Raw genomic sequence first — 26,560 nt, forward strand, 5'->3', positions numbered from 1 at the left:
TGTGCTGCCTCAGTTGAATCTCCTTAACTTGACAGAGATGTGCCTGAGCAGCGGCCCTCCCCAGCTCTATCCCAAATCATACTTATTTTGCATAGGAGATACCATGGTCATGAAGATTATTCTCCCAGGGTGAGGTTCATTCATTGCATTCTGGGTATGCTGACCCCTGTGATTTCCCCAAATGTGGGAAACTCGACTGCTTTATTTGTGGTAGTGGGGGACTGTGTTTGTGTTTTCCTCTGGTCAGCTCTGGTAAAAGTCAGATTTCTTTGTTTCAGAGCCTTGTTCTTCTTTTGAGAGTTCCCTTGTGCTGCCTCAGTTGGATCTCCTTCACTTGACAGGGGGGTGCCCGAGCAGAGACCCTCCCCAGCTCTAGCCCAACTCCTACTTACCTGCCAGGTGAGATACTATGATCATGAAGGTGCTTCTCCCAGGGCAAGGCTCACCCATTGCACTCTGGGTGTGCTGCCCCTGCGATTTCCCCAAATGTGGGAAACTTGACTGCATAATTTGTGTTTCCCCTGGTCGGCTCTCGTATAATTCAGATCTCTTTGTCTCAGGTCTCTCTCCAGCCTAGTTTGCTGTCTGTTTCCACTTCTCTTTTCTTCAGCCGCTCCCTTCTATACCCTTGTGCACTATCCTGACTTCTCCTCCCGTCTGCTTACTTTGTGCCTTCCAATGCACAATGCAAACTACAGGTAGTGCTGCAGGGCCCACACCCTTTTACTTGCCTTACAGAGCAGCTCTGGAGCTGTTACAGTGCCCAGCTGCTGCAAGAAATCTGCTTGAATGCTTCAGGGGATGGGGCATGGCCAACATGAGCCCCACACCAAAGGAGGGTGGAGGTGTTTAATGCGAACTAGGGGTCATCCAAGCACCGCAAAAGGCCACCATGCCCTGCACGCCCCTTTTCTCTTTTCATATGCAGATGAGGGTTGAAGCCAACTTTGACCCACTGCTTGTATGACATCACCGTATGCAAATCCGTCTTCTGCAGAACTTCCCCCAGGAATGCTTGCACTAGTTGTTGCATTTGGTTTGTTGTTTGGGGGTGCTTCAGTATTAGGCAGCCTTCTGCCCTCCCATGTTCATCTGAAAATATGTGTTCTCCCTGCAGTTGTTGTCCCCAGATGAGAGTTCCCTTGTGCTGCCTCAGTTGAATCTCCTTTACTTGACAGAGATGTGCCAGAGCAGCGGCCCTCCCCAGCCCTATTCCAAATCATACTTATTTTGCATAGGAGATACCATGGTCATGAAGATTGTTCTCCCAGGGTGAGGTTCATTCATTGCATTTTGGGTATGCTGACCCCTGTGATTTCCCCAAATGTGGGAAACTCAACTGCATTATTTGTGGTAGTGGGGGACTGTGTTTGTGCTTTCCTCTGGTCAGCTCTGGTAAAAGTCAGATTTCTTTGTCTCAGATTTTCCTCTTGCCTTGTTCTTCTTTCGAGAGTTCCCTTGTGCTGCCTCAGTTGGATCTCCTTCACTTGACAGGGGGGTACCCGAGCAGCGACCCTCCCCAGCTCTAGCCCAACTCCTACTTACCTGCCAGGTGAGATACTATGATCATGAAGGTGCTTCTCCCAGGGCAAGGCTCACCCATTGCACTCTGGGTGTGCTGCTCCTGCGATTTCCCCAAATGTGGGAAACTTGACTGCATAATTTGTGTTTCCCCTGGTCGGCTCTCGTATAATTCAGATCTCTTTGTCTCTCTCCAGCCTAGTTTGCTGTCTGTTTCCACTTCTCTTTTCTTCAGCCGCTCCCTTCTATACCCTTGTGCACTATCCTGACTTCTCCTCCCGTCTGCTTACTTTGTGCCTTCCAATGCACAATGCAAACTACAGGTAGTGCTGCAGGGCCCACACCCTTTTACTTGCCTTACAGAGCAGCTCTGGAGCTGTTACAGTGCCCAGCTGCTGCAAGAAATCAGCTTGAATGCTTCAGGGGCTGGGGCATAGCCAACATGAGCCCCACACCGAAGGAGGGTGGAGGTGTTTAATGCAAACTAGGGGTCGGTCAAGCGCCGCAAAAGGCCACCATGCCCTGCACGCCCCTTTTCTGTTTTCATATGCAGACGAGGGTTGAAGCCAACTTTGACCCACTGCTTGGATGACATCACCATATGCAAATCCATCTGCGGCAGGCCTTCCCCCAGGAATGCTTGCACTAGTTGTTGCATTTGGTTTGTTGTTTGGGGGTGCTTCAGTATTAGTCAGCCTTCTGCTCCACCCTCCTTTGGTGTGGGGCTCATGTTGGCCATGTCCCATCCCCTGAAGCATTCAAGCAGATTTCTTGCAGCAGCTGGGCACTGTAACAGCTCCAGAGCTGCTCTGTAAGGCAAGTAAAAGGGTGTGGGCCCTGCAGCACTACCTGTAGTTTGCATTGTGCATTGGAAGGCACAAAGTAAGCAGACGGGAGGAGAAGTCAGGATAGTGCACAAGGGTATAGAAGGGAGCGGCTGAAGAAAAGAGAAGTGGAAACAGACAGCAAACTAGGCTGGAGAGAGACCTGAGACAAAGAGATCTGAATTATACGAGAGCCGACGAGGGGAAACACAAATTATGCAGTCAAGTTTCCCACATTTGGGGAAATCGCAGGAGCAGCACACCCAGAGTACAATGGGTGAGCCTTGCCCTGGGAGAAGCACCTTCATGATCATAGTATCTCACCTGGCAGGTAAGTAGGAGTTGGGCTAGAGCTGGGGAGGGTCGCTGCTCGGGTACCCCCCTGTAAAGTGAAGGAGATCCAACAAAGGCAGCACAAGGGAACTCTCGAAAGAAGAACAAGGCTAGAGGAAAATGTGAGACAAAGAAATCTGACTTTTACTAGAGCTGACCAGAGGAAAGCACAAACACAGTCCCCCACTACCACAAATAATGCAGTTGAGTTTCCCACATTTGGGGAAATCACAGGGGTCAGCATACCCAAAATGCAATGAATGAACCTCACCCTGGGAGAAAAATCTTCATGACCATGGTATCTCCTATGCAAAATAAGTATGATTTGGAATAGGGCAGGGGAGGGCCGCTGCTCATGCACATCTCTGTCAAGTAAAGGAGATTCAACTGAGGCAGCACAAGGGAACTCTCATCTGGGGACAACAACTGCAGGGAGAACATATATTTTCAGATGAACATGGGAGGGCAGAAAGCTGCCTAATACTGAAGCACCCCCAAACAACAAACCAAATGCAACAACTAGTGCAAGCATTCCTGGGGGAAGGCCTGCCGCAGATGGATTTGCATATGGTGATGTCATCCAAGCAGTGGGTCAAAGTTGGCTTCAACCCTCGTCTGCATATGAAAAGAGAAAAGGGGCGTGCAGGGCATGGTGGCCTTTTGCGGCACTTGGCTGACCCCTAGTTTGCATTAAACACCTCCACCCTCCTTTGGTGTGGGGCTCATGTTGGCTATGCCCCAGCCCCTGAAGCATTCAAGCTGATTTCTTGCAGCAGCTGGGCACTGTAACAGCTCCAGAGCTGCTCTGTAAGGCAAGTAAAAGGGTGTGGGCCCTGCAGCACTACCTGTAGTTCGCATTGTGCGTTGGAAGGCACAAAGTAAGCAGACAGGAGGAGAAGTCAGGATAGTGCGCAAGGGCATAGAAGGGAGCGGCTCAAGAAAAGAGAAGTGGAAACAGACAGCAAACTAGGCTGGAGAGAGACCTGAGACAAAGAGATCTGAATTATACGAGAGCCGACCAGGGGAAACACAAATTATGCAGTCAAGTTTCCCACATTTGGGGAAATCGCAGGAGCAGCACACCTAGAGTGCAATGGGTGAGCCTTGCCCTGGGAGAAGCACCTTCATGATCATAGTATCTCACCTGGCAGGTAAGTAGGAGTTGGGCTAGAGCTGGGGAGGATCGCTGCTCGGGTACCCCCCTGTAAACTGAAGGAGATCCAACTGAGGCAGCACAAGGGAACTCTCGAAAGAAGAACAAGGCTAGAGGAAAATCTGAGACAAAGAAATCTGACTTTTACCAGAGCTGACCAGAGGAAAGCACAAACACAGTCCCCCACTACCACAAATAATGCAGTCAAGTTTCCCACATTTGGGGAAATCACAGGGGTCAGCATACCCAAAATGCAATGAATGAACCTCACCCTGGGAGAACAATCTTCATGACCATGGTATCTCCTATGCAAAATAAGTATGATTTGGAATAGGGCTGGGGAGGGCCGCTGCTCATGCACATCTCTGTCAAGTAAAGGAGATTCAACTGAGGCAGCACAAGGGAACTCTCATCTGGGGACAACAACTGCAGGGAGAACACATATTTTCAGATGAACATGGGAGGGCAGAATGCTGCCTAATACTGAAGCACCCCCAAACAACAAACCAAATGCAACAACTAGTGCAAGCATTCCTGGGGGAAGTTCTGCAGAAGACGGATTTGCATACGGTGATGTCATCCAAGCAGTGGGTCAAAGTTGGCTTCAACCCTCATCTGCATATGAAAAGAGAAAAGGAGCGTGCAGGGCATGGCGGCCTTTTGCAGTGCTTGGATGACCCCTAGTTCGCATTAAACACCTCCACCCTCCTTTGGTGTGGGGCTCATGTTGGCCATGCCCCATCCCCTGAAGCATTCAAGCTGATTTCTTGCAGCAGCTGGGCACTGTAACATCTCCAGAGCTGCTCTGTAAGGCAAGTAAAAGGGTGTGGGCCTTGCAGCACTACCTGTAGTTTGCATTGTGCATTGGAAGGCACAAAGTAAGCAGACGGGAGGAGAAGTCAGGATAGTGCACAAGGGTATAGAAGGGAGCGGCTGAAGAAAAGAGAAGTGGAAACAGACAGCAAACTAGGTTGGAGAGAGACCTGAGACAAAGAGATCTGAATTACACGAGAGCCGACCAGGGGAAACACAAATTATGCAGTCAAGTTTCCCACATTTGGGGAAATCGCAGGGGCAGCACACCCAGAGTGCAATGGGTGAGCCTTGCCCTGGGAGAAGCACCTTCATGATCATAGTATCTCACCTGGCAGGTAAGTAGGAGTTGGGCTAGAGCTGGGGAGGGTCTCTGCTTGGGCACCCCCCTGTCAAGTGAAGGAGATCCAACTGAGGCAGCACAAGGGAACTCTCGAAAGAAGAACAAGGCTAGAGGAAGATCTGAACAAAGAAATCTGACTTTTACCAGAGCTGACCAGAGGAAAACACAAACACAGTCCCCCACTACCACAAATAAAGCAGTCGAGTTTCCCACATTTGGGGAAATCACAGGGGTCAGCATACCCATAATGCAATGAATGAACCTCACCCTGGGAGAATAATCTTCATGACCATGGTATCTCCTATGCAAAATAAGTATGATTTGGGATAGAGCTGGGGAGGGCCGCTGCTCAGGCACATCTCTGTCAAGTAAAGGAGATTCAACTGAGGCAGCACAAGGGAACTCTCATCTGGGGACAACAACTGCAGGGAGAACACATATTTTCAGATGAACATGGGAGGGCAGAAGGCTGCCTAATACTGAAGCACCCCCAAACAACAAACCAAATGCAACAACTAGTGCAAGCATTCCTGGGGGAAGTTCTGCAGAAGACGGATTTGCATACGGTGATGTCATCCAAGCAGTGGGTCAAAGTTGGCTTCAACCCTCATCTGCATATGAAAAGAGAAAAGGGGCGTGCAGGGCATGGTGGCCTTTTGCGGCGCTTGGCTGACCCCTAGTTTGCATTAAACACCTCCACCCTCCTTTGGTGTGGGGCTCATGTTGGCTATGCCCCAGCCCCTGAAGCATTCAAGCTGATTTCTTGCAGCAGCTGGGCACTGTAACAGCTCCAGAGCTGCTCTGTAAGGCAAGTAAAAGGGTGTGGGCCCTGCAGCACTACCTGTAGTTTGCATTGTGCATTGGAAGGCACAAAGTAAGCAGACGGGAGGAGAAGTCAGGATAGTGCACAAGGGTATAGAAGGGAGCGGCTGAAGAAAAGAGAAGTGGAAACAGACAGCAAACTAGGCTGGAGAGAGACCTGAGACAAAGAGATCTGAATTATACGAGAGCCGACGAGGGGAAACACAAATTATGCAGTCAAGTTTCCCACATTTGGGGAAATCGCAGGAGCAGCACACCCAGAGTGCAATGGTTGAGCCTTGCCCTGGGAGAAGCACCTTCATGATCATAGTATCTCACCTGGCAGGTAAGTAGGAGTTGGGCTAGAGCTGGGGAGGGTCGCTGCTCGGGTTCCCCCCTGTGAAGTGAAGGAGATCCAACTGAGGCAGCACCAGGGAACTCTCGAAAGAAGAACAAGGCTAGAGGAAGATCTGAGACAAAGAAATCTGACTTTTACCAGAGCTGACCAGAGGAAAGCACAAACACAGTCCCCCACTACCACAAATAATGCAGTCGAGTTTCCCACATTTGGGAAAATCACAGGGGTCAGCATACCCAGAATGCAATGAATGAACCTCACCCTGGGAGAACAATCTTCATGACCATGGTATCTCCTATGCAAAATAAGTATGATTTGGGATAGGGCTGGTGAGGGCAGCTGCTCAGGCACATCTCTGTCAAGTAAAGGAGATTCAACTGAGGCAGCACAAGTGAACTCTCATCTGGGGACAACAACTGCAGGGAGACCACATCTTTTCAGATGAACATGGGAGGGCGGAAGGCTGCCTAATACTGAAGCACCATCAAATATCAAACCATATGCAACAACTAGTACAAGCACTCCTGGGGGAAGGTCTGCAGCAGACGGATTTGCATACGGTGATGTTATCCAAGCAGTGGGCCAAAGTTGACTGGAACCCTCATCTGCATATGAAAAGAGAAAAGGGGCATGCAGGGCATGGCGGCCTTTCGCAGTGCTTGGATGACCCCTAGTTCGCATTAAACACCTCCCCCCTCCTTTGGTGTGGGGCTCATGTTGGCCATGCCCCATCCCCTGAAGCATTCAAGCTGATTTCTTGCAGCAGCTGGGCACTGTAACAGCTCCAGAGCTGCTCTGTAAGGCAAGTAAAAGGGTGTGGGCCCTGCAGCACTACCTGTAGTTTGCATTGTGCATTGGAAGGCACAAAGTAAGCAGACGGGAGGAGAAGTCAGGATAGTGCACAAGGGTATAGAAGGGAGCGGCTGAAGAAAAGAGAAGTGGAAACAGACAGCAAACTAGGCTGGAGAGAGACCTGAGACAAATAGATCTGAATTATACGAGAGCCGACCAGGGGAAACACAAATTATGCAGTCAAGTTTCCCACATTTGGGGAAATCGCAGGGGCAGCACACCCAGAGTGCAATGGGTGAGCCTTGCCCTGGGAGAAGCACCTTCATGATCATAGTATCTCACCTGGCAGGTAAGTAGGAGTTGGGCTAGAGCTGGGGAGGGTCGCTGCTCGGGTACCCCCCTGTCAAGTGAAGGAGATCCAACTGAGGCAGCACAATGGAACTCTCGAAAGAAGAACAAGGCTAGAGGAAAATCTGAGACAAAGAAATCTGACTTTTACCAGAGCTGACCAGAGGAAAGCACAAACACAGTCCCCCACTACCACAAATAATGCAGTCAAGTTTCCCACATTTGGGGAAATCACAGGGGTCAGCATACCCAAAATGCAATGAATGAACCTCACCCTGGGAGAACAATCTTCATGACCATGGTATCTCCTATGCAAAATAAGTATGATTTGGAATAGGGCTGGGGAGGGCCGCTGCTCATGCACATCTCTGTCAAGTAAAGGAGATTCAACTGAGGCAGCACAAGGGAACTCTCATCTGGGGACAACAACTGCAGGGAGAACACATATTTTCAGATGAACATGGGAGGGCAGAAGGCTGCCTAATACTGAAGCACCCCCAAACAACAAACCAAATGCAACAACTAGTGCAAGCATTCCTGGGGGAAGTTCTGCAGAAGACGGATTTGCATACGGTGATGTCATCCAAGCAGTGGGTCAAAGTTGGCTTCAACCCTCATCTGCATATGAAAAGAGAAAAGGGGCGTGCAGGGCATGGCGGCCTTTTGCGGTGCTTGGATGACCCCTAGTTCGCATTAAACACCTCCACCCTCCTTTGGTGTGGGGCTCATGTTGGCCATGCCCCATCCCCTGAAGCATTCAAGCTGATTTCTTGCAGCAGCTGGGCACTGTAACAGCTCCAGAGCTGCTCTGTAAGGCAAGTAAAAGGGTGTGGGCCCTGCAGCACTACCTGTAGTTTGCATTGTGCATTGGAAGGCACAAAGTAAGCAGACGGGAGGAGAAGTCAGGATAGTGCACAAGGGTATAGAAGGGAGCGGTTGAAGAAAAGAGAAGTGGAAACAGACAGCAAACTAGGCTGGAGAGAGACCTGAGACAAAGAGATCTGAATTATACGAGAGCCGACCAGGGGAAACACAAATTATGCAGTCAAGTTTCCCACATTTGGGGAAATCGCAGGGGCAGCACACCCAGAGTGCAATGGGTGAGCCTTGCCCTGGGAGAAGCACCTTCATGATCATAGTATCTCACCTGGCAGGTAAGTAGGAGTTGGGCTAGAGCTGGGGAGGGTCGCTGTTCGGGCACCCCCCTGTCAAGTGAAAGAGATCCAACTGAGGCAGCACAAGGGAACTCTCGAAAGAAGAACAAGGCTAGAGGAAGATCTGAGACAAAGAAATCTGACTTTTACCAGAGCTGACCAGAGGAAAGCACAAACACAGTCCCCCACTACCACAAATAATGCAGTCGAGTTTCCCACATTTGGGAAAATCACAGGGGTCAGCATACCCAGAATGCAATGAATGAACCTCACCCTGGGAGAACAATCTTCATGACCATGGTATCTCCTATGCAAAATAAGTATGATTTGGGATAGGGCTGGTGAGGGCCGCTGCTCAGGCACATCTCTGTCAAGTAAAGGAGATTCAACTGAGGCAGCACAAGGGAACTCTCATCTGGGGACAACAACTGCAGGGAGACCACATCTTTTCAGATGAACATGGGAGGGCGGAAGGCTGCCTAATACTGAAGCACCATCAAATATCAAACCATATGCAACAACTAGTACAAGCACTCCTTGGGGAAGGTCTGCAGCAGACGGATTTGCATATGGTGATGTTATCCAAGCAGTGGGCCAAAGTTGACTGGAACCCTCATCTGCATATGAAAAGAGAAAAGGGGCATGCAGGGCATGGCGGCCTTTTGCAGTGCTTGGATGACCCCTAGTTCGCATTAAACACCCCCACCCTCCTTTGGTGTGGGGCTCATGTTGGCCATGCCCCATCCCCTGAAGCATTCAAGCTGATTTCTTGCAGCAGCTGGGCACTGTAACAGCTCCAGAGCTGTTCTGTAAGGCAAGTAAAAGGGTGTGGGCCCTGCAGCACCACCTGTTGTTCGCATTGTGCGTTGGAAGGCACAAATTAAGCAGACGGGAGGAGAAGTCAGGATAGTGCGCAAGGGCATACTTTTCTCTTAGTCCGGGGGCAAGGCTTCAAAATGGGGTCTGCAACGGAGGAGACACAGGGGGCGTGGTCACAGCAGCTTTTCTCTACAGCCTGCACTAGCAGGAGCCTACACCATTTTTTATGATCACGCTGAACTGCAGTGCGACTGCAATTACAGCATGGTCAAGAAGGGAGGCGTCATGCTGGGTGGCCATGCCCTGTCACTGTGCAGGAGCCAGCACAGCTCACACACTAGTCCCCGGGTGCAGCCCCCAACCCCCGGGACACCCGGAGCAACAAAATGTAGATTCAGGCCACCAGGCCACGCCCCTACCTATGAAACCATGCCTCCTTTTTACCATTGCGCTGTTTATCTGCGCGCACTGCATTACTATCTCCCTCGCCACCTTTCTGGGTGTCACCAGTGATAGTGACACCTCTGCCATGCTTGTAGCAGCTGGTCCTAAGATCTACGCCTCAAGCCCTGAGTGTTTGCCCTTGTGACTTGTTGATCATCATAGCGAAGCAGATGCTTACAGAAAACTGCAGGGGCTTAGATTGAAAATAAAAAAATTGATGGGTATAAGGTAGAGAGGAGCGGGTTCGGTTCTCCGAGAACCGAATTCCCCACGAACTCCACGTGGTTTACACTGGTCCGAGGCAGGCTCGGTTGTTCCCGCCTGACTCGGAAAACCTGAACAAGGGAAAATGTCATCATCCCGCTGTCGGATTCTTGCGAGATTCGGATTCCATATAAAGAGCTGCGCGTTGCTGCCATTTTTACTCGTGCATTGAAGAGAGAGCGGAGAGGACGTGGCTATGTTCTCTCAGTGGAAATCTCAATATCAGTGCTCAGTATCAGTGGTTACTTATTGCTGCTCAGTAATACTAGTAGTGTGTCTCTCCTGCTCAGTGTCAGTTCTCAGTAGTATCCTCATCAGTGCTCAGTATCACTGCTCATTGTCTTGTGCTGCATTGTGGTGCTCAGCATACTACAGTACATTACTAATAGTCCAGTGCTGCATCTTGCTGCTCAGTGTCAGTTCTAGTATCCTCATCAGTGCTCACTATCACTGCTCATTGCATTGTGGTGTTCTGTATACTACAGTAACATAGTAATATAGTATATATAGAGGAGCGGGTTCGGTTCTCCGAGAACCGAATTCCCGACGAACTCCACGTGGTTTACACTGGTCCGTGGCAGGCTCGGTTGTTCCCGCCTGACTCGGAAAACCTGAACAAGGGAAAATGTCATCATCCCGCTGTCGGATTCTCGCGAGATTCGGATTCCATATAAAGAGCTGCGCGTTGCCGCCATTTTTACTCGTGCATTGAAGAGAGAGCGGAGAGGACGTGGCTATGTTCTCTCAGTGGAAATCTCAATATCAGTGCCCAGTATCAGTGGTTACTTATTGCTGCTCAGTAATACTAGTAGTGTGTCTCTCCTGCTCAGTGTCAGTTCTCAGTAGTATCCTCATCAGTGCTCAGTATCACTGCTCATTGTCTTGTGCTGCATTGTGGTGCTCAGCATACAACAGTACATTACTAATAGTCCAGTGCTGCATCTTGCTGCTCATGTTGGCTATGCCCCAGCCCCTGAAGCATTCAAGCTGATTTCTTGCAGCAGCTGGGCACTGTAACAGCTCCAGAGCTGCTCTGTAAGGCAAGTAAAAGGGTGTTGGCCCTGCAGCACTACCTGTAGTTTGCATTGTGCGTTGGAAGGCACAAAGTAAGCAGACAGGAGAAGTCAGGAGAGTGCACAAGGGCATAGAAGGCAGGGGCTCAAGAAAAGAGAAGTGGAAACAGACAGCAAACTAGGCTGGAGAGAGACCTGAGACAAAGAGATCTGAATTATACGAGTAGCCGACCAGAGGAAACACAAATTATGCAGTCAAGTGTCCCACATTTGGGGAAATCGTAGGAGCAGCACACCCAGAGTGCAATGGGTGAGCCTTGCCCTGGTAGAAGCACCTTCCTGATCATAGTATCTCACTTGGCAGGTAAGTAGGAGTTGGGCTTGAGCTGGGGAGGGTCGCTGCTCGGGCACCCCCCTGTCAAGTGAAGGAGATCCAACTGAGGCAGCACAAGGAAACTCTCAAAAAAAGAACAAGGCTAGAGGAAGATCTGAGACAAAGAAATCTGACTTTTACCAGAGCTGACCAGAGGAAAGCACAAACACAGTCCCCCACTACCACAAATAATGCAGTCGAGTTTCCCACATTTGGGGAAATCACAGGGGTCAGCATACCCAGAATGCAATGAATGAACCTCACCCTGGGAGAACAATCTTCATGACCATGGTATCTCCTATGCAAAATAAGTATGATTTGGGATAGGGCTGGGGAGGGCCGCTGCTCAGGCACATCTCTTTCAAGTAAAGGAGATTCAACTGAGGCAGCACAAGGGTACTCTCATCTGGGGACAACAACTGCAGGGAGAACACATATTTTCAGATGAACATGGGAGAGCTGAAGGCTGCCTAATACTGAAGCACCCCAAACAACAAACCAAATGCAACAACTAGTACAAGCATTCCTGGGGGAAGGTCTGCAGAAGACGGATTTGCATACGGTGATGTCATCCAAGCAGTGGGCCAAAGTTGGCTGGAACCCTCATCTGCATATGAAAAGAGAAAAGGGGTATGCAGGGCATGGCGGCCTTTTGCGGCGCTTGGATGACCCTTAGTTCGCATTAAACACCTCCACCCTCCGTCGGTGTGGGGCTCATGTTGGCTATGCCCCAGCCCCTGAAGCATTCAAGCTGATTTCTTGCAGCAGCTGGGCACTGTAACAGCTCCAGAGCTGCTCTGAAAGGCAAGTAAAAGGGTGTGGGCCCTGCAGCACTACCTGTAGTTTGCATTGTGCGTTGGAAGGCACAAAGTAAGCAGACAGGAGAAGTCAGGAGAGTGCACAAGGGCATAGAAGGCAGCGGCTCAAGAAAAGAGAAGTGGAAACAGACAGCAAACTAGGCTGGAGAGAGACCTGAGACAAAGAGATCTGAATTATACGAGTAGCCGACTAGAGGAAACACAAATTATGCAGTCAAGTGTCCCACATTTGGGGAAATCGTAGGAGCAGCACACCCAGAGTGCAATGGGTGAGCCTTGCCCTGGGAGAAGCACCTTCCTGATCATAGTATCTCACCTGGCAGGTAAGTAGGAGTTGGGCTAGAGATGGGGAGGGTCGCTGCTCGGGCACCCCCCTGTCAAGTGAAGTTCTGCAGAAGACGGATTTGCATACGGTGATGTCATCCAAGCAGTGGGTCAAAGTTGGCTTCAACCCTCATCTGCATATGAAAACAGAAAAGGGGCGTGCAGGGCATGGCGGCCTTTTGCGGTGCTTGGATGACCCCTAGTTCGCATTAAACACCTCCACCCTCCTTTGGTGTGGGGCTCATGTTGGCCATGCCCCATCCCCTGAAGATGAACATGGGAGGGCAGAAGGCTGCCTAATACTGAAGCACCCCCAAACAACAAACCAAATGCAACAACTAGTGCAAGCATTCCTGGGGGAAGGCCTGCCGCAGATGGATTTGCATATGGTGATGTCATCCAAGCAGTGGGTCAAAGTTGGCTTCAACCCTCGTCTGCATATGAAAAGAGAAAAGGGGCGTGCAGGGCATGGTGGCCTTTTGCGGCGCTTGGCTGACCCCTAGTTTGCATTAAACACCTCCACCCTCCTTTGGTGTGGGGCTCATGTTGGCTATGCCCCAGCCCCTGAAGCATTCAAGCTGATTTCTTGCAGCAGCTGGGCACTGTAACAGCTCCAGAGCTGCTCTGTAAGGCAAGTAAAAGGGTGTGGGCCCTGCAGCACTACCTGTAGTTTGCATTGTGCATTGGAAGGCACAAAGTAAGCAGACGGGAGGAGAAGTCAGGATAGTGCACAAGGGTATAGAAGGGAGCGGCTGAAGAAAAGAGAAGTGGAAACAGACAGCAAACTAGGCTGGAGAGAGACCTGAGACAAAGAGATCTGAATTATACGAGAGCCGACCAGGGGAAACACAAATTATGCAGTCAAGTTTCCCACATTTGGGGAAATCGCAGGAGCAGCACACCCAGAGTGCAATGGTTGAGCCTTGCCCTGGGAGAAGCACCTTCATGATCATAGTATCTCACCTGGCAGGTAAGTAGGAGTTGGGCTAGAGCTGGGGAGGGTCGCTGCTCGGGTTCCCCCCTGTGAAGTGAAGGAGATCCAACTGAGGCAGCACCAGGGAACTCTCGAAAGAAGAACAAGGCTAGAGGAAGATCTGAGACAAAGAAATCTGACTTTTACCAGAGCTGACCAGAGGAAAGCACAAACACAGTCCCCCACTACCACAAATAATGCAGTCGAGTTTCCCACATTTGGGAAAATCACAGGGGTCAGCATACCCAGAATGCAATGAATGAACCTCACCCTGGGAGAACAATCTTCATGACCATGGTATCTCCTATGCAAAATAAGTATGATTTGGGATAGGGCTGGTGAGGGCAGCTGCTCAGGCACATCTCTGTCAAGTAAAGGAGATTCAACTGAGGCAGCACAAGTGAACTCTCATCTGGGGACAACAACTGCAGGGAGACCACATCTTTTCAGATGAACATGGGAGGGCGGAAGGCTGCCTAATACTGAAGCACCATCAAATATCAAACCATATGCAACAACTAGTACAAGCACTCCTGGGGGAAGGTCTGCAGCAGACGGATTTGCATACGGTGATGTTATCCAAGCAGTGGGCCAAAGTTGACTGGAACCCTCATCTGCATATGAAAAGAGAAAAGGGGCATGCAGGGCATGGCGGCCTTTTGCAGTGCTTGGATGACCCCTAGTTCGCATTAAACACCTCCCCCCTCCTTTGGTGTGGGGCTCATGTTGGCCATGCCCCATCCCCTGAAGCATTCAAACTGATTTCTTGCAGCAGCTGGGCACTGTAACAGCTCCAGAGCTGCTCTGTAAGGCAAGTAAAAGGGTGTGGGCTCTGCAGCACTACCTGTAGTTTGCATTGTGCATTGGAAGGCACAAAGTAAGCAGACGGGAGGAGAAGTCAGGATAGTGCACAAGGGTATAGAAGGGAGCGGCTGAAGAAAAGAGAAGTGGAAACAGACAGCAAACTAGGCTGGAGAGAGACCTGAGACAAATAGATCTGAATTATACGAGAGCCGACCAGGGGAAACACAAATTATGCAGTCAAGTTTCCCACATTTGGGGAAATCGCAGGGGCAGCACACCCAGAGTGCAATGGGTGAGCCTTGCCCTGGGAGAAGCACCTTCATGATCATAGTATCTCACCTGGCAGGTAAGTAGGAGTTGGGCTAGAGCTGGGGAGGGTCGCTGCTCGGGTACCCCCCTGTCAAGTGAAGGAGATCCAACTGAGGCAGCACAATGGAACTCTCGAAAGAAGAACAAGGCTAGAGGAAAATCTGAGACAAAGAAATCTGACTTTTACCAGAGCTGACCAGAGGAAAGCACAAACACAGTCCCCCACTACCACAAATAATGCAGTCAAGTTTCCCACATTTGGGGAAATCACAGGGGTCAGCATACCCAAAATGCAATGAATGAACCTCACCCTGGGAGAACAATCTTCATGACCATGGTATCTCCTATGCAAAATAAGTATGATTTGGAATAGGGCTGGGGAGGGCCGCTGCTCATGCACATCTCTGTCAAGTAAAGGAGATTCAACTGAGGCAGCACAAGGGAACTCTCATCTGGGGACAACAACTGCAGGGAGAACACATATTTTCAGAAGAACATGGGAGGGCAGAAGGTTGCCTAATACTGAAGCACCCCCAAACAACAAACCAAATGCAACAACTAGTGCAAGCATTCCTGGGGGAAGTTCTGCAGAAGACGGATTTGCATACGGTGATGTCATCCAAGCAGTGGGTCAAAGTTGGCTTCAACCCTCATCTGCATTTGAAAAGAGAAAAGGGGCGTGCAGGGCATGGCGGCCTTTTGCGGTGCTTGGATGACCCCTAGTTCGCATTAAACACCTCCACCCTCCTTTGGTGTGGGGCTCATGTTGGCCATGCCCCATCCCCTGAAGCATTCAAGCTGATTTCTTGCAGCAGCTGGGCACTGTAACAGCTCCAGAGCTGCTCTGTAAGGCAAGTAAAAGGGTGTGGGCCCTGCAGCACTACCTGTAGTTTGCATTGTGCATTGGAAGGCACAAAGTAAGCAGACGGGAGAAGTCAGGATAGTGCACAAGGGTATAGAAGGGAGCGGTTGAAGAAAAGAGAAGTGGAAACAGACAGCAAACTAGGCTGGAGAGAGACCTGAGACAAAGAGATCTGAATTATACGAGAGCCGACCAGGGGAAACACAAATTATGCAGTCAAGTTTCCCACATTTGGGGAAATCGCAGGGGCAGCACACCCAGAGTGCAATGGGTGAGCCTTGCCCTGGGAGAAGCACCTTCATGATCATAGTATCTCACCTGGCAGGTAAGTAGGAGTTGGGCTAGAGCTGGGGAGGGTCGCTGTTCGGGCACCCCCCTGTCAAGTGAAAGAGATCCAACTGAGGCAGCACAAGGGAACTCTCGAAAGAAGAACAAGGCTAGAGGAAGATCTGAGACAAAGAAATCTGACTTTTACCAGAGCTGACCAGAGGAAAGCACAAACACAGTCCCCCACTACCACAAATAATGCAGTCGAGTTTCCCACATTTGGGAAAATCACAGGGGTCAGCATACCCAGAATGCAATGAATGAACCTCACCCTGGGAGAACAATCTTCATGACCATGGTATCTCCTATGCAAAATAAGTATGATTTGGGATAGGGCTGGTGAGGGCAGCTGCTCAGGCACATCTCTGTCAAGTAAAGGAGATTCAACTGAGGCAGCACAAGTGAACTCTCATCTGGGGACAACAACTGCAGGGAGACCACATCTTTTCAGATGAACATGGGAGGGCGGAAGGCTGCCTAATACTGAAGCACCATCAAATATCAAACCATATGCAACAACTAGTACAAGCACTCCTGGGGGAAGGTCTGCAGCAGACGGATTTGCATACGGTGATGTTATCCAAGCAGTGGGCCAAAGTTGACTGGAACCCTCATCTGCATATGAAAAGAGAAAAGGGGCATGCAGGGCATGGCGGCCTTTTGCAGTGCTTGGATGACCCCTAGTTCGCATTAAACACCTCCCCCCTCCTTTGGTGTGGGGCTCATGTTGGCCATGCCCCATCCCCTGAAGCATTCAAGCTGATTTCTTGCAGCAGCTGGGCACTGTAACAGCTCCAGAGCTGCTCTGTAAGGCAAGTAAAAGGGTGTGGGCCCTGCAGCACTACCTGTAGTTTGCATTGTGCATTGGAAGGCACAAAGTAAGCAGACGGGAGGAGAAGTCAGGATAGTGCACAAGGGTATAGAAGGGAGCGGCTGAAGAAAAGAGAAGTGGAAACAGACAGCAAACTAGGCTGGAGAGAGACCTGAGACAAATAGATCTGAATTATACGAGAGCCGACCAGGGGAAACACAAATTATGCAGTCAAGTTTCCCACATTTGGGGAAATCGCAGGGGCAGCACACCCAGAGTGCAATGGGTGAGCCTTGCCCTGGGAGAAGCACCTTCATGATCATAGTATCTCACCTGGCAGGTAAGTAGGAGTTGGGCTAGAGCTGGGGAGGGTCGCTGCTCGGGTACCCCCCTGTCAAGTGAAGGAGATCCAACTGAGGCAGCACAATGGAACTCTCGAAAGAAGAACAAGGCTAGAGGAAAATCTGAGACAAAGAAATCTGACTTTTACCAGAGCTGACCAGAGGAAAGCACAAACACAGTCCCCCACTACCACAAATAATGCAGTCAAGTTTCCCACATTTGGGGAAATCACAGGGGTCAGCATACCCAAAATGCAATGAATGAACCTCACCCTGGGAGAACAATCTTCATGACCATGGTATCTCCTATGCAAAATAAGTATGATTTGGAATAGGGCTGGGGAGGGCCGCTGCTCATGCACATCTCTGTCAAGTAAAGGAGATTCAACTGAGGCAGCACAAGGGAACTCTCATCTGGGGACAACAACTGCAGGGAGAACACATATTTTCAGATGAACATGGGAGGGCAGAAGGCTGCCTAATACTGAAGCACCCCCAAACAACAAACCAAATGCAACAACTAGTGCAAGCATTCCTGGGGGAAGTTCTGCAGAAGACGGATTTGCATACGGTGATGTCATCCAAGCAGTGGGTCAAAGTTGGCTTCAACCCTCATCTGCATATGAAAAGAGAAAAGGGGCGTGCAGGGCATGGCGGCCTTTTGCGGTGCTTGGATGACCCCTAGTTCGCATTAAACACCTCCACCCTCCTTTGGTGTGGGGCTCATGTTGGCCATGCCCCATCCCCTGAAGCATTCAAGCTGATTTCTTGCAGCAGCTGGGCACTGTAACAGCTCCAGAGCTGCTCTGTAAGGCAAGTAAAAGGGTGTGGGCCCTGCAGCACTACCTGTAGTTTGCATTGTGCATTGGAAGGCACAAAGTAAGCAGACGGGAGGAGAAGTCAGGATAGTGCACAAGGGTATAGAAGGGAGCGGTTGAAGAAAAGAGAAGTGGAAACAGACAGCAAACTAGGCTGGAGAGAGACCTGAGACAAAGAGATCTGAATTATACGAGAGCCGACCAGGGGAAACACAAATTATGCAGTCAAGTTTCCCACATTTGGGGAAATCGCAGGGGCAGCACACCCAGAGTGCAATGGGTGAGCCTTGCCCTGGGAGAAGCACCTTCATGATCATAGTATCTCACCTGGCAGGTAAGTAGGAGTTGGGCTAGAGCTGGGGAGGGTCGCTGTTCGGGCACCCCCCTGTCAAGTGAAAGAGATCCAACTGAGGCAGCACAAGGGAACTCTCGAAAGAAGAACAAGGCTAGAGGAAGATCTGAGACAAAGAAATCTGACTTTTACCAGAGCTGACCAGAGGAAAGCACAAACACAGTCCCCCACTACCACAAATAATGCAGTCGAGTTTCCCACATTTGGGAAAATCACAGGGGTCAGCATACCCAGAATGCAATGAATGAACCTCACCCTGGGAGAACAATCTTCATGACCATGGTATCTCCTATGCAAAATAAGTATGATTTGGGATAGGGCTGGTGAGGGCCGCTGCTCAGGCACATCTCTGTCAAGTAAAGGAGATTCAACTGAGGCAGCACAAGGGAACTCTCATCTGGGGACAACAACTGCAGGGAGACCACATCTTTTCAGATGAACATGGGAGGGCGGAAGGCTGCCTAATACTGAAGCACCATCAAATATCAAACCATATGCAACAACTAGTACAAGCACTCCTTGGGGAAGGTCTGCAGCAGACGGATTTGCATACGGTGATGTTATCCAAGCAGTGGGCCAAAGTTGACTGGAACCCTCATCTGCATATGAAAAGAGAAAAGGGGCATGCAGGGCATGGCGGCCTTTTGCAGTGCTTGGATGACCCCTAGTTCGCATTAAACACCCCCACCCTCCTTTGGTGTGGGGCTCATGTTGGCCATGCCCCATCCCCTGAAGCATTCAAGCTGATTTCTTGCAGCAGCTGGGCACTGTAACAGCTCCAGAGCTGTTCTGTAAGGCAAGTAAAAGGGTGTGGGCCCTGCAGCACCACCTGTTGTTCGCATTGTGCGTTGGAAGGCACAAATTAAGCAGACGGGAGGAGAAGTCAGGATAGTGCGCAAGGGCATACTTTTCTCTTAGTCCGGGGGCAAGGCTTCAAAATGGGGTCTGCAACGGAGGAGACACAGGGGGCGTGGTCACAGCAGCTTTTCTCTACAGCCTGCACCAGCAGGAGCCTACACCATTTTTTATGATCACGCTGAACTGCAGTGCGACTGCAATTACAGCATGGTCAAGAAGGGAGGCGTCATGCTGGGTGGCCATGCCCTGTCACTGTGCAGGAGCCAGCACAGCTCACACACTAGTCCCCGGGTGCAGCCCCCAACCCCCGGGACACCCGGAGCAACAAAATGTAGATTCAGGCCACCAGGCCACGCCCCTACCTATGAAACCATGCCTCCTTTTTACCATTGCGCTGTTTATCTGTGCGCACTGCATTACAATCTCCCTCGCTACCTTTCTGGGTGTCACCAGTGATAGTGACACCTCTGCCATGCTTGTAGCAGCTGGTCCTAAGATCTACGCCTCAAGCCCTGAGTGTTTGCCCTTGTGACTTGTTGATCATCATAGCGAAGCAGATGCTTACAGAAAACTGCAGGGGCTTAGATTGAAAATAAAAAAATTGATGGGTATAAGGTAGAGAGGAGCGGGTTCGGTTCTCCGAGAACCGAATTCCCCACGAACTCCACGTGGTTTACACTGGTCCGAGGCAGGCTCGGTTGTTCCCGCCTGACTCGGAAAACCTGAACAAGGGAAAATGTCATCATCCCGCTGTCGGATTCTTGCGAGATTCGGATTCCATATAAAGAGCTGCGCGTTGCTGCCATTTTTACTCGTGCATTGAAGAGAGAGCGGAGAGGACGTGGCTATGTTCTCTCAGTGGAAATCTCAATATCAGTGCTCAGTATCAGTGGTTACTTATTGCTGCTCAGTAATACTAGTAGTGTGTCTCTCCTGCTCAGTGTCAGTTCTCAGTAGTATCCTCATCAGTGCTCAGTATCACTGCTCATTGTCTTGTGCTGCATTGTGGTGCTCAGCATACTACAGTACATTACTAATAGTCCAGTGCTGCATCTTGCTGCTCAGTGTCAGTTCTAGTATCCTCATCAGTGCTCACTATCACTGCTCATTGCATTGTGGTGTTCTGTATACTACAGTAACATAGTAATATAGTATATATAGAGGAGCGGGTTCGGTTCTCCGAGAACCGAATTCCCGACGAACTCCACGTGGTTTACACTGGTCCGTGGCAGGCTCGGTTGTTCCCGCCTGACTATGAAAACCTGAACAAGGGAAAATGTCATCATCCCGCTGTCAGATTCTCGCGAGATTCGGATTCCATATAAAGAGCTGCGCGTTGCCGCCATTTTTACTCGTGCATTGAAGAGAGAGCGGAGAGGACGTGGCTATGTTCTCTCAGTGGAAATCTCAATATCAGTGCCCAGTATCAGTGGTTACTTATTGCTGCTCAGTAATACTAGTAGTGTGTCTCTCCTGCTCAGTGTCAGTTCTCAGTAGTATCCTCATCAGTGCTCAGTATCACTGCTCATTGTCTTGTGCTGCATTGTGGTGCTCAGCATACAACAGTACATTACTAATAGTCCAGTGCTGCATCTTGCTGCTCATGTTGGCTATGCCCCAGCCCCTGAAGCATTCAAGCTGATTTCTTGCAGCAGCTGGGCACTGTAACAGCTCCAGAGCTGCTCTGTAAGGCAAGTAAAAGGGTGTTGGCCCTGCAGCACTACCTGTAGTTTGCATTGTGCGTTGGAAGGCACAAAGTAAGCAGACAGGAGAAGTCAGGAGAGTGCACAAGGGCATAGAAGGCAGGGGCTCAAGAAAAGAGAAGTGGAAACAGACAGCAAACTAGGCTGGAGAGAGACCTGAGACAAAGAGATCTGAATTATACGAGTAGCCGACCAGAGGAAACACAAATTATGCAGTCAAGTGTCCCACATTTGGGGAAATCGTAGGAGCAGCACACCCAGAGTGCAATGGGTGAGCCTTGCCCTGGTAGAAGCACCTTCCTGATCATAGTATCTCACTTGGCAGGTAAGTAGGAGTTGGGCTTGAGCTGGGGAGGGTCGCTGCTCGGGCACCCCCCTGTCAAGTGAAGGAGATCCAACTGAGGCAGCACAAGGAAACTCTCAAAAAAAGAACAAGGCTAGAGGAAGATCTGAGACAAAGAAATCTGACTTTTACCAGAGCTGACCAGAGGAAAGCACAAACACAGTCCCCCACTACCACAAATAATGCAGTTGAGTTTCCCACATTTGGGGAAATCACAGGGGTCAGCATACCCAGAATGCAATGAATGAACCTCACCCTGGGAGAACAATCTTCATGACCATGGTATCTCCTATGCAAAATAAGTATGATTTGGGATAGGGCTGGGGAGGGCCGCTGCTCAGGCACATCTCTTTCAAGTAAAGGAGATTCAACTGAGGCAGCACAAGGGAACTCTCATCTGGGGACAACAACTGCAGGGAGAACACATATTTTCAGATGAACATGGGAGAGCTGAAGGCTGCCTAATACTGAAGCACCCCAAACAACAAACCAAATGCAACAACTAGTACAAGCATTCCTGGGGGAAGGTCTGCAGAAGATGGATTTGCATACGGTGATGTCATCCAAGCAGTGGGCCAAAGTTGGCTGGAACCCTCATCTGCATATGAAAAGAGAAAAGGGGTATGCAGGGCATGGCGGCCTTTTGCGGCGCTTGGATGACCCTTAGTTCGCATTAAACACCTCCACCCTCCGTCGGTGTGGGGCTCATGTTGGCTATGCCCCAGCCCCTGAAGCATTCAAGCTGATTTCTTGCAGCAGCTGGGCACTGTAACAGCTCCAGAGCTGCTCTGAAAGGCAAGTAAAAGGGTGTGGGCCCTGCAGCACTACCTGTAGTTTGCATTGTGCGTTGGAAGGCACAAAGTAAGCAGACAGGAGAAGTCAGGAGAGTGCACAAGGGCATAGAAGGCAGCGGCTCAAGAAAAGAGAAGTGGAAACAGACAGCAAACTAGGCTGGAGAGAGACCTGAGACAAAGAGATCTGAATTATACGAGTAGCCGACTAGAGGAAACACAAATTATGCAGTCAAGTGTCCCACATTTGGGGAAATCGTAGGAGCAGCACACCCAGAGTGCAATGGGTGAGCCTTGCCCTGGTAGAAGCACCTTCCTGATCATAGTATCTCACTTGGCAGGTAAGTAGGAGTTGGGCTTGAGCTGGGGAGGGTCGCTGCTCGGGCACCCCCCTGTCAAGTGAAGGAGATCCAACTGAGGCAGCACAAGGAAACTCTCAAAAAAAGAACAAGGCTAGAGGAAGATCTGAGACAAAGAAATCTGACTTTTACCAGAGCTGACCAGAGGAAAGCACAAACACAGTCCCCCACTACCACAAATAATGCAGTTGAGTTTCCCACATTTGGGGAAATCACAGGGGTCAGCATACCCAGAATGCAATGAATGAACCTCACCCTGGGAGAACAATCTTCATGACCATGGTATCTCCTATGCAAAATAAGTATGATTTGGGATAGGGCTGGGGAGGGCCGCTGCTCAGGCACATCTCTTTCAAGTAAAGGAGATTCAACTGAGGCAGCACAAGGGAACTCTCATCTGGGGACAACAACTGCAGGGAGAACACATATTTTCAGATGAACATGGGAGAGCTGAAGGCTGCCTAATACTGAAGCACCCCAAACAACAAACCAAATGCAACAACTAGTACAAGCATTCCTGGGGGAAGGTCTGCAGAAGACGGATTTGCATACGGTGATGTCATCCAAGCAGTGGGCCAAAGTTGGCTGGAACCCTCATCTGCATATGAAAAGAGAAAAGGGGTATGCAGGGCACGGCGTCCTTTTGCGGCGCTTGGATGACCCTTAGTTCGCATTAAACACCTCCACCCTCCGTCGGTGTGGGGCTCATGTTGGCTATGCCCCAGCCCCTGAAGCATTCAAGCTGATTTCTTGCAGCAGCTGGGCACTGTAACAGCTCCAGAGCTGCTCTGAAAGGCAAGTAAAAGGGTGTGGGCCCTGCAGCACTACCTGTAGTTTGCATTGTGCGTTGGAAGGCACAAAGTAAGCAGACAGGAGAAGTCAGGAGAGTGCACAAGGGCATAGAAGGCAGCGGCTCAAGAAAAGAGAAGTGGAAACAGACAGCAAACTAGGCTGGAGAGAGACCTGAGACAAAGAGATCTGAATTATACGAGTAGCCGACTAGAGGAAACACAAATTATGCAGTCAAGTGTCCCACATTTGGGGAAATCGTAGGAGCAGCACACCCAGAGTGCAATGGGTGAGCCTTGCCCTGGGAGAAGCACCTTCCTGATCATAGTATCTCACCTGGCAGGTAAGTAGGAGTTGGGCTAGAGATGGGGAGGGTCGCTGCTCGGGCACCCCCCTGTCAAGTGAAGGAGATCCAACTGAGGCAGCACAAGGAAACTCTCGAAAAAAGAACAAGGCTAGAGGAAGATCTGAGACAAAGAAATCTGTCTTTTACCAGAGCTGACCAGAGGAAAGCACAAACACAGTCCCCCACTACCACAATTAATGCAGTCGAGTTTCCCACATTTGGGGAAATCACAGGGGTCAGCATACCCAGAATGCAATGAATGAACCTCACCCTGGGAGAACAATCTTCATGACCATGGAAACTTCTATGCAAAATAAGTATGATTTGGGATAGGGCTGGGGAGGGCCGCTGCTCATGCACATCTCTGTCAAGTAAAGGAGATTCAACTGAGGCAGCACAAGGGAACTCTCATCTGGGGACAACAACTGCAGGGAGAACACATATTTTCAGATGAACATGGGAGGGCAGAAGGCTGCCTAATACTGAAGCACCCCCAAACAACAAACCAAATGTAACAACTAGTAAAAGCATTCCTGGGAGAAGGTCTGCAGAAGACGGATTTGCATACGGTGATGTCATCCAAGCAGTGGGCCAAAGTTGGCTGGAACCCTCATCTGCATATGAAAAGAGAAAAGGGTTATGCAGGGCATGGCGGCCTTTTGCGGTGCTTGGATGACCCCTAGTTCGCATTAAATACCTCCACCCTCCTTCGGTGTGGGGCTCATGTTGGCTATGCCCCAGCCCCTGAAGCATTCAAGCTGATTTCTTGCAGCAGCTGGGCACTGTAACTGCTCCAGAGCTACTCTGTAAGGCAAGTAAAAGGGTGTGGGCCCTGCAGCACTACCTGTAGTTCGCATTGTGCGTTGGAAGGCACGAAGTAAGCAGACGGGAGAAGTCAGGATAGTGCGCAAGGGCATAGAAGGGAGCGGCTCAAGAAAAGAGAAGTGGAAACAGACAGCAAACTAGGCTGGAGAGAGACCTGAGACAAAGAGATCTGAATTATACGAGAGCCGACCAGGGGAAACACAAATTATGCAGTCAAGTTTCCCACATTTGGGGAAATCGCAGGAGCAGCACACCCAGAGTGCAATGGGTGAGCCTTGCCCTGGGAGAAGCACCTTCATGATCATAGTATCTCACCTGGCAGGTATGTAGGAGTTGGGCTAGAGCTGGGGAGGGTCGCTGCTCGGGTACCCCCCTGTCAAGTGAAGGAGGTCAAACTGAGGCAGCACAATGGAACTCTCGAAAGAAGAACAAGGCTAGAGGAAGATCTGAGACAAAGAAATCTGACTTTTACCAGAGCTGACCAGAGGAAAACACAAACACAGTCCCCCACTACCACAAATAATGCAGTTGAGTTTCCCACATTTGGGGAAATCACAGGGGTCAGCATACCCAGAATGCAATGAATGAACCTCACCCTGGGAGAACAATCTTTATGACCATGGTATCTCCTATGCAAAATAAGTATGATTTGAGATAGGGCTGGGGAGGGCCGCTGCTCAGGCACATCTCTGTCAAGTAAAGGAGATTCAACTGAGGCAGCACAAGGGAACTCTCATCTGGGGACAACAACTGCCGGGAGAACACATATTTTCAGATGAACATGGGAGGGCAGAAGGCTGCCTAATACTGAAGCACGCCCAAACAACAAACCAAATGCAACAACTAGTACAAGCATTCCTGGGAGAAGGTCTGCAGAAGACGGATTTGCATACGGTGATGTCATCCAAGCAGTGGGCCAAAGTTGGCTGGAACCCTCATCTGCATATGTTGAAGATACAATTTGTGAATTGCATTTAACACTATCTCCCTTTCCTGGGGAGAAGATGGTAGGGCCGATTTGAAAAACCGGCGAGGAGGCACCTCTTCGAATTTCAGCTTGTAACCCTGAGAAACAATTTCTATTGCCTAGGGATCCACCTGCGAATGAACCCAGATGTGGCTGAAAACTCGAAGACGTGCCCCCAACTGGGCGGACTCCTTTAGCGGAGCCCCAGCGTCATGCGGTGGATTTTGTAGAGGCCGGGGAGGACTTCTGTTCCTGGGAACTAGCTGTGTTGTGCAGCTTCTTCCCTCTGCCCTTACCTCTGGCAAGAAAGGACGCACCTCGTACTTTCTTGTTTCTCTGTGATCGAAAGGACTGTATTTGATAATGTGGTGCTTTCTTAGGCTGTGAGGGAATATAAGGCAAAAAATTTGATTTACCAGCTGTAGCTGTGGAGACTAGGTCCGAGAGACCTTCCCCAAACAATTCCTCACCCCTGTAAGGTAAAACCTCCATATGCCTTTTTGAGTCGGCATCACCTGTCCATTGCCGGGTCCATAGGACTCGTCTAGCAGAAATCGACATAGCGTTTATTCTAGAACCCAGTAGACTAATGTCACTTTGAGCATCTCTCATATATAGGACAGCATCTTTTATATGCCCTATGGTCAATAACATAGCATCCTTATCTAGGGTCTCAATCTCTGCTGATAAGGTATCTGTCCATGCTGCCACCGCGCTACAACCCCGGCCGACGCAATTGCCGGTCTGAGTAAGGTACCAGAATGTGTGTAAATGGACTTTAGGGTAACCTCCTGCTTGCGGTCAGCAGGGTCCCTGATGGTAGCTGTATCCTGGGATGGCAGCGCTACCTTTTTGGATAAGCGTGTCAATGCTTTATCCACCCTAGGGGAGGATTCCCACCGTATCCTGTCCATTGGCGGGAAAGGATACGCCATAAGAATCCTTTTGGGAATCTGCAGCTTTTTGTCTGGAGATTCCCAAGCTTTTTCACATAATTCGTTCAACTCATGTGAGGAGGGAAAGGTTATCTCAGGTTTCTTTCCCTTATACATGTGTACCCTCGTGTCAGGGACAGGGGACTCTGTGATGTGCAAAACATCTTTTATTGCAATAATCATATATCGAATACATTTAGCCAATTTTGGCTGTAACTTTGCATCATCGTAGTCGACACTGGAGTCAGAATCTGTGTCGGTATCTGTGTCAACTATTTGGGATAGTGGGCGCTTTTGAGACCCCGAAGGTCCCTGCGACATAGGGACAGGCATGGGTTGACTCCCTGACTGTTCCCTAGCTTCAGCTTTGTCTAATCTCTTGTGTAATAAGTTTACATTAGCACTTAAAACATTCCACATATCCATCCAGTCAGGTGTCGGCGTTGTCGATGGAGACACCACATTAATTTGCTCCTGCTCCTCTCTAGGAGAGCCTTCTACCTCAGACATGTCGACACACGTGTACCGACACACCATACACTCAGGGAATCC

At 50.0% G+C, this 26,560-nt stretch overlaps 35 non-coding genes and 2 pseudogenes across 35 annotated transcripts; 4 read left to right on the forward strand and 33 right to left on the reverse strand.

Moving 5' to 3' along the window:
* The first annotated feature begins 78 nt into the window (after window positions 1–78).
* Window positions 79–242, forward strand: LOC134998974 (U1 spliceosomal RNA). Its single transcript, XR_010201135.1, has one exon. It is a non-coding gene; the product is annotated as a U1 spliceosomal RNA (small nuclear RNA).
* Window positions 243–384: 142 nt separating this feature from the next.
* On the forward strand, window positions 385–547 carry LOC134999105 (U1 spliceosomal RNA). Its single transcript, XR_010201268.1, has one exon. It is a non-coding gene; the product is annotated as a U1 spliceosomal RNA (small nuclear RNA).
* A 674-nt stretch (window positions 548–1,221) lies between these two features.
* Window positions 1,222–1,385, forward strand: LOC134998821 (U1 spliceosomal RNA). The gene has a single exon (XR_010200989.1). It is a non-coding gene; the product is annotated as a U1 spliceosomal RNA (small nuclear RNA).
* Window positions 1,386–1,537: 152 nt separating this feature from the next.
* Window positions 1,538–1,700, forward strand: LOC134999178 (U1 spliceosomal RNA). The gene has a single exon (XR_010201339.1). It is a non-coding gene; the product is annotated as a U1 spliceosomal RNA (small nuclear RNA).
* Window positions 1,701–2,548: 848 nt separating this feature from the next.
* LOC134998398 (U1 spliceosomal RNA) lies at window positions 2,549–2,684 on the reverse strand (annotated as a pseudogene).
* Window positions 2,685–2,836: 152 nt separating this feature from the next.
* On the reverse strand, window positions 2,837–3,000 carry LOC134998669 (U1 spliceosomal RNA). Its single transcript, XR_010200839.1, has one exon. It is a non-coding gene; the product is annotated as a U1 spliceosomal RNA (small nuclear RNA).
* Window positions 3,001–3,674: 674 nt separating this feature from the next.
* LOC134998509 (U1 spliceosomal RNA) lies at window positions 3,675–3,837 on the reverse strand. The gene has a single exon (XR_010200741.1). It is a non-coding gene; the product is annotated as a U1 spliceosomal RNA (small nuclear RNA).
* A 152-nt stretch (window positions 3,838–3,989) lies between these two features.
* LOC134998832 (U1 spliceosomal RNA) lies at window positions 3,990–4,153 on the reverse strand. The gene has a single exon (XR_010200999.1). It is a non-coding gene; the product is annotated as a U1 spliceosomal RNA (small nuclear RNA).
* Window positions 4,154–4,827: 674 nt separating this feature from the next.
* LOC134999074 (U1 spliceosomal RNA) lies at window positions 4,828–4,990 on the reverse strand. Its single transcript, XR_010201236.1, has one exon. It is a non-coding gene; the product is annotated as a U1 spliceosomal RNA (small nuclear RNA).
* A 151-nt stretch (window positions 4,991–5,141) lies between these two features.
* Window positions 5,142–5,305, reverse strand: LOC134998988 (U1 spliceosomal RNA). Its single transcript, XR_010201149.1, has one exon. It is a non-coding gene; the product is annotated as a U1 spliceosomal RNA (small nuclear RNA).
* A 701-nt stretch (window positions 5,306–6,006) lies between these two features.
* On the reverse strand, window positions 6,007–6,142 carry LOC134998438 (U1 spliceosomal RNA; annotated as a pseudogene).
* A 152-nt stretch (window positions 6,143–6,294) lies between these two features.
* Window positions 6,295–6,458, reverse strand: LOC134998349 (U1 spliceosomal RNA). Its single transcript, XR_010200632.1, has one exon. It is a non-coding gene; the product is annotated as a U1 spliceosomal RNA (small nuclear RNA).
* Window positions 6,459–7,132: 674 nt separating this feature from the next.
* On the reverse strand, window positions 7,133–7,295 carry LOC134999166 (U1 spliceosomal RNA). Its single transcript, XR_010201327.1, has one exon. It is a non-coding gene; the product is annotated as a U1 spliceosomal RNA (small nuclear RNA).
* Window positions 7,296–7,447: 152 nt separating this feature from the next.
* On the reverse strand, window positions 7,448–7,611 carry LOC134998833 (U1 spliceosomal RNA). Its single transcript, XR_010201000.1, has one exon. It is a non-coding gene; the product is annotated as a U1 spliceosomal RNA (small nuclear RNA).
* A 674-nt stretch (window positions 7,612–8,285) lies between these two features.
* On the reverse strand, window positions 8,286–8,448 carry LOC134999106 (U1 spliceosomal RNA). The gene has a single exon (XR_010201269.1). It is a non-coding gene; the product is annotated as a U1 spliceosomal RNA (small nuclear RNA).
* A 152-nt stretch (window positions 8,449–8,600) lies between these two features.
* Window positions 8,601–8,764, reverse strand: LOC134998362 (U1 spliceosomal RNA). The gene has a single exon (XR_010200643.1). It is a non-coding gene; the product is annotated as a U1 spliceosomal RNA (small nuclear RNA).
* A 2,424-nt stretch (window positions 8,765–11,188) lies between these two features.
* On the reverse strand, window positions 11,189–11,352 carry LOC134998556 (U1 spliceosomal RNA). The gene has a single exon (XR_010200759.1). It is a non-coding gene; the product is annotated as a U1 spliceosomal RNA (small nuclear RNA).
* Window positions 11,353–11,504: 152 nt separating this feature from the next.
* LOC134999029 (U1 spliceosomal RNA) lies at window positions 11,505–11,668 on the reverse strand. Its single transcript, XR_010201189.1, has one exon. It is a non-coding gene; the product is annotated as a U1 spliceosomal RNA (small nuclear RNA).
* A 670-nt stretch (window positions 11,669–12,338) lies between these two features.
* On the reverse strand, window positions 12,339–12,502 carry LOC134998425 (U1 spliceosomal RNA). The gene has a single exon (XR_010200688.1). It is a non-coding gene; the product is annotated as a U1 spliceosomal RNA (small nuclear RNA).
* An 808-nt stretch (window positions 12,503–13,310) lies between these two features.
* On the reverse strand, window positions 13,311–13,473 carry LOC134998359 (U1 spliceosomal RNA). The gene has a single exon (XR_010200641.1). It is a non-coding gene; the product is annotated as a U1 spliceosomal RNA (small nuclear RNA).
* Window positions 13,474–13,625: 152 nt separating this feature from the next.
* Window positions 13,626–13,789, reverse strand: LOC134998373 (U1 spliceosomal RNA). The gene has a single exon (XR_010200654.1). It is a non-coding gene; the product is annotated as a U1 spliceosomal RNA (small nuclear RNA).
* Window positions 13,790–14,463: 674 nt separating this feature from the next.
* On the reverse strand, window positions 14,464–14,626 carry LOC134999168 (U1 spliceosomal RNA). The gene has a single exon (XR_010201329.1). It is a non-coding gene; the product is annotated as a U1 spliceosomal RNA (small nuclear RNA).
* A 152-nt stretch (window positions 14,627–14,778) lies between these two features.
* LOC134998835 (U1 spliceosomal RNA) lies at window positions 14,779–14,942 on the reverse strand. Its single transcript, XR_010201002.1, has one exon. It is a non-coding gene; the product is annotated as a U1 spliceosomal RNA (small nuclear RNA).
* Window positions 14,943–15,613: 671 nt separating this feature from the next.
* Window positions 15,614–15,776, reverse strand: LOC134999107 (U1 spliceosomal RNA). The gene has a single exon (XR_010201270.1). It is a non-coding gene; the product is annotated as a U1 spliceosomal RNA (small nuclear RNA).
* A 152-nt stretch (window positions 15,777–15,928) lies between these two features.
* Window positions 15,929–16,092, reverse strand: LOC134998384 (U1 spliceosomal RNA). The gene has a single exon (XR_010200661.1). It is a non-coding gene; the product is annotated as a U1 spliceosomal RNA (small nuclear RNA).
* A 674-nt stretch (window positions 16,093–16,766) lies between these two features.
* Window positions 16,767–16,929, reverse strand: LOC134999169 (U1 spliceosomal RNA). Its single transcript, XR_010201330.1, has one exon. It is a non-coding gene; the product is annotated as a U1 spliceosomal RNA (small nuclear RNA).
* Window positions 16,930–17,081: 152 nt separating this feature from the next.
* On the reverse strand, window positions 17,082–17,245 carry LOC134998836 (U1 spliceosomal RNA). The gene has a single exon (XR_010201003.1). It is a non-coding gene; the product is annotated as a U1 spliceosomal RNA (small nuclear RNA).
* A 674-nt stretch (window positions 17,246–17,919) lies between these two features.
* On the reverse strand, window positions 17,920–18,082 carry LOC134999108 (U1 spliceosomal RNA). Its single transcript, XR_010201271.1, has one exon. It is a non-coding gene; the product is annotated as a U1 spliceosomal RNA (small nuclear RNA).
* Window positions 18,083–18,234: 152 nt separating this feature from the next.
* LOC134998396 (U1 spliceosomal RNA) lies at window positions 18,235–18,398 on the reverse strand. Its single transcript, XR_010200662.1, has one exon. It is a non-coding gene; the product is annotated as a U1 spliceosomal RNA (small nuclear RNA).
* A 2,424-nt stretch (window positions 18,399–20,822) lies between these two features.
* On the reverse strand, window positions 20,823–20,986 carry LOC134998557 (U1 spliceosomal RNA). The gene has a single exon (XR_010200760.1). It is a non-coding gene; the product is annotated as a U1 spliceosomal RNA (small nuclear RNA).
* Window positions 20,987–21,138: 152 nt separating this feature from the next.
* On the reverse strand, window positions 21,139–21,302 carry LOC134998938 (U1 spliceosomal RNA). The gene has a single exon (XR_010201100.1). It is a non-coding gene; the product is annotated as a U1 spliceosomal RNA (small nuclear RNA).
* Window positions 21,303–21,972: 670 nt separating this feature from the next.
* LOC134998619 (U1 spliceosomal RNA) lies at window positions 21,973–22,136 on the reverse strand. Its single transcript, XR_010200800.1, has one exon. It is a non-coding gene; the product is annotated as a U1 spliceosomal RNA (small nuclear RNA).
* Window positions 22,137–22,288: 152 nt separating this feature from the next.
* Window positions 22,289–22,452, reverse strand: LOC134998951 (U1 spliceosomal RNA). The gene has a single exon (XR_010201112.1). It is a non-coding gene; the product is annotated as a U1 spliceosomal RNA (small nuclear RNA).
* A 670-nt stretch (window positions 22,453–23,122) lies between these two features.
* On the reverse strand, window positions 23,123–23,286 carry LOC134998426 (U1 spliceosomal RNA). The gene has a single exon (XR_010200689.1). It is a non-coding gene; the product is annotated as a U1 spliceosomal RNA (small nuclear RNA).
* Window positions 23,287–23,438: 152 nt separating this feature from the next.
* On the reverse strand, window positions 23,439–23,602 carry LOC134999070 (U1 spliceosomal RNA). Its single transcript, XR_010201232.1, has one exon. It is a non-coding gene; the product is annotated as a U1 spliceosomal RNA (small nuclear RNA).
* Window positions 23,603–24,273: 671 nt separating this feature from the next.
* On the reverse strand, window positions 24,274–24,436 carry LOC134998363 (U1 spliceosomal RNA). Its single transcript, XR_010200644.1, has one exon. It is a non-coding gene; the product is annotated as a U1 spliceosomal RNA (small nuclear RNA).
* Window positions 24,437–24,588: 152 nt separating this feature from the next.
* LOC134998856 (U1 spliceosomal RNA) lies at window positions 24,589–24,752 on the reverse strand. The gene has a single exon (XR_010201022.1). It is a non-coding gene; the product is annotated as a U1 spliceosomal RNA (small nuclear RNA).
* Between the last annotated feature and the right edge of the window lie 1,808 nt (window positions 24,753–26,560).

The sequence above is a fragment of the Pseudophryne corroboree genome, unplaced genomic scaffold (assembly GCF_028390025.1).
Source record: "Pseudophryne corroboree isolate aPseCor3 unplaced genomic scaffold, aPseCor3.hap2 scaffold_149, whole genome shotgun sequence".
Classification (NCBI taxonomy): Eukaryota; Metazoa; Chordata; class Amphibia; order Anura; family Myobatrachidae; genus Pseudophryne; species Pseudophryne corroboree.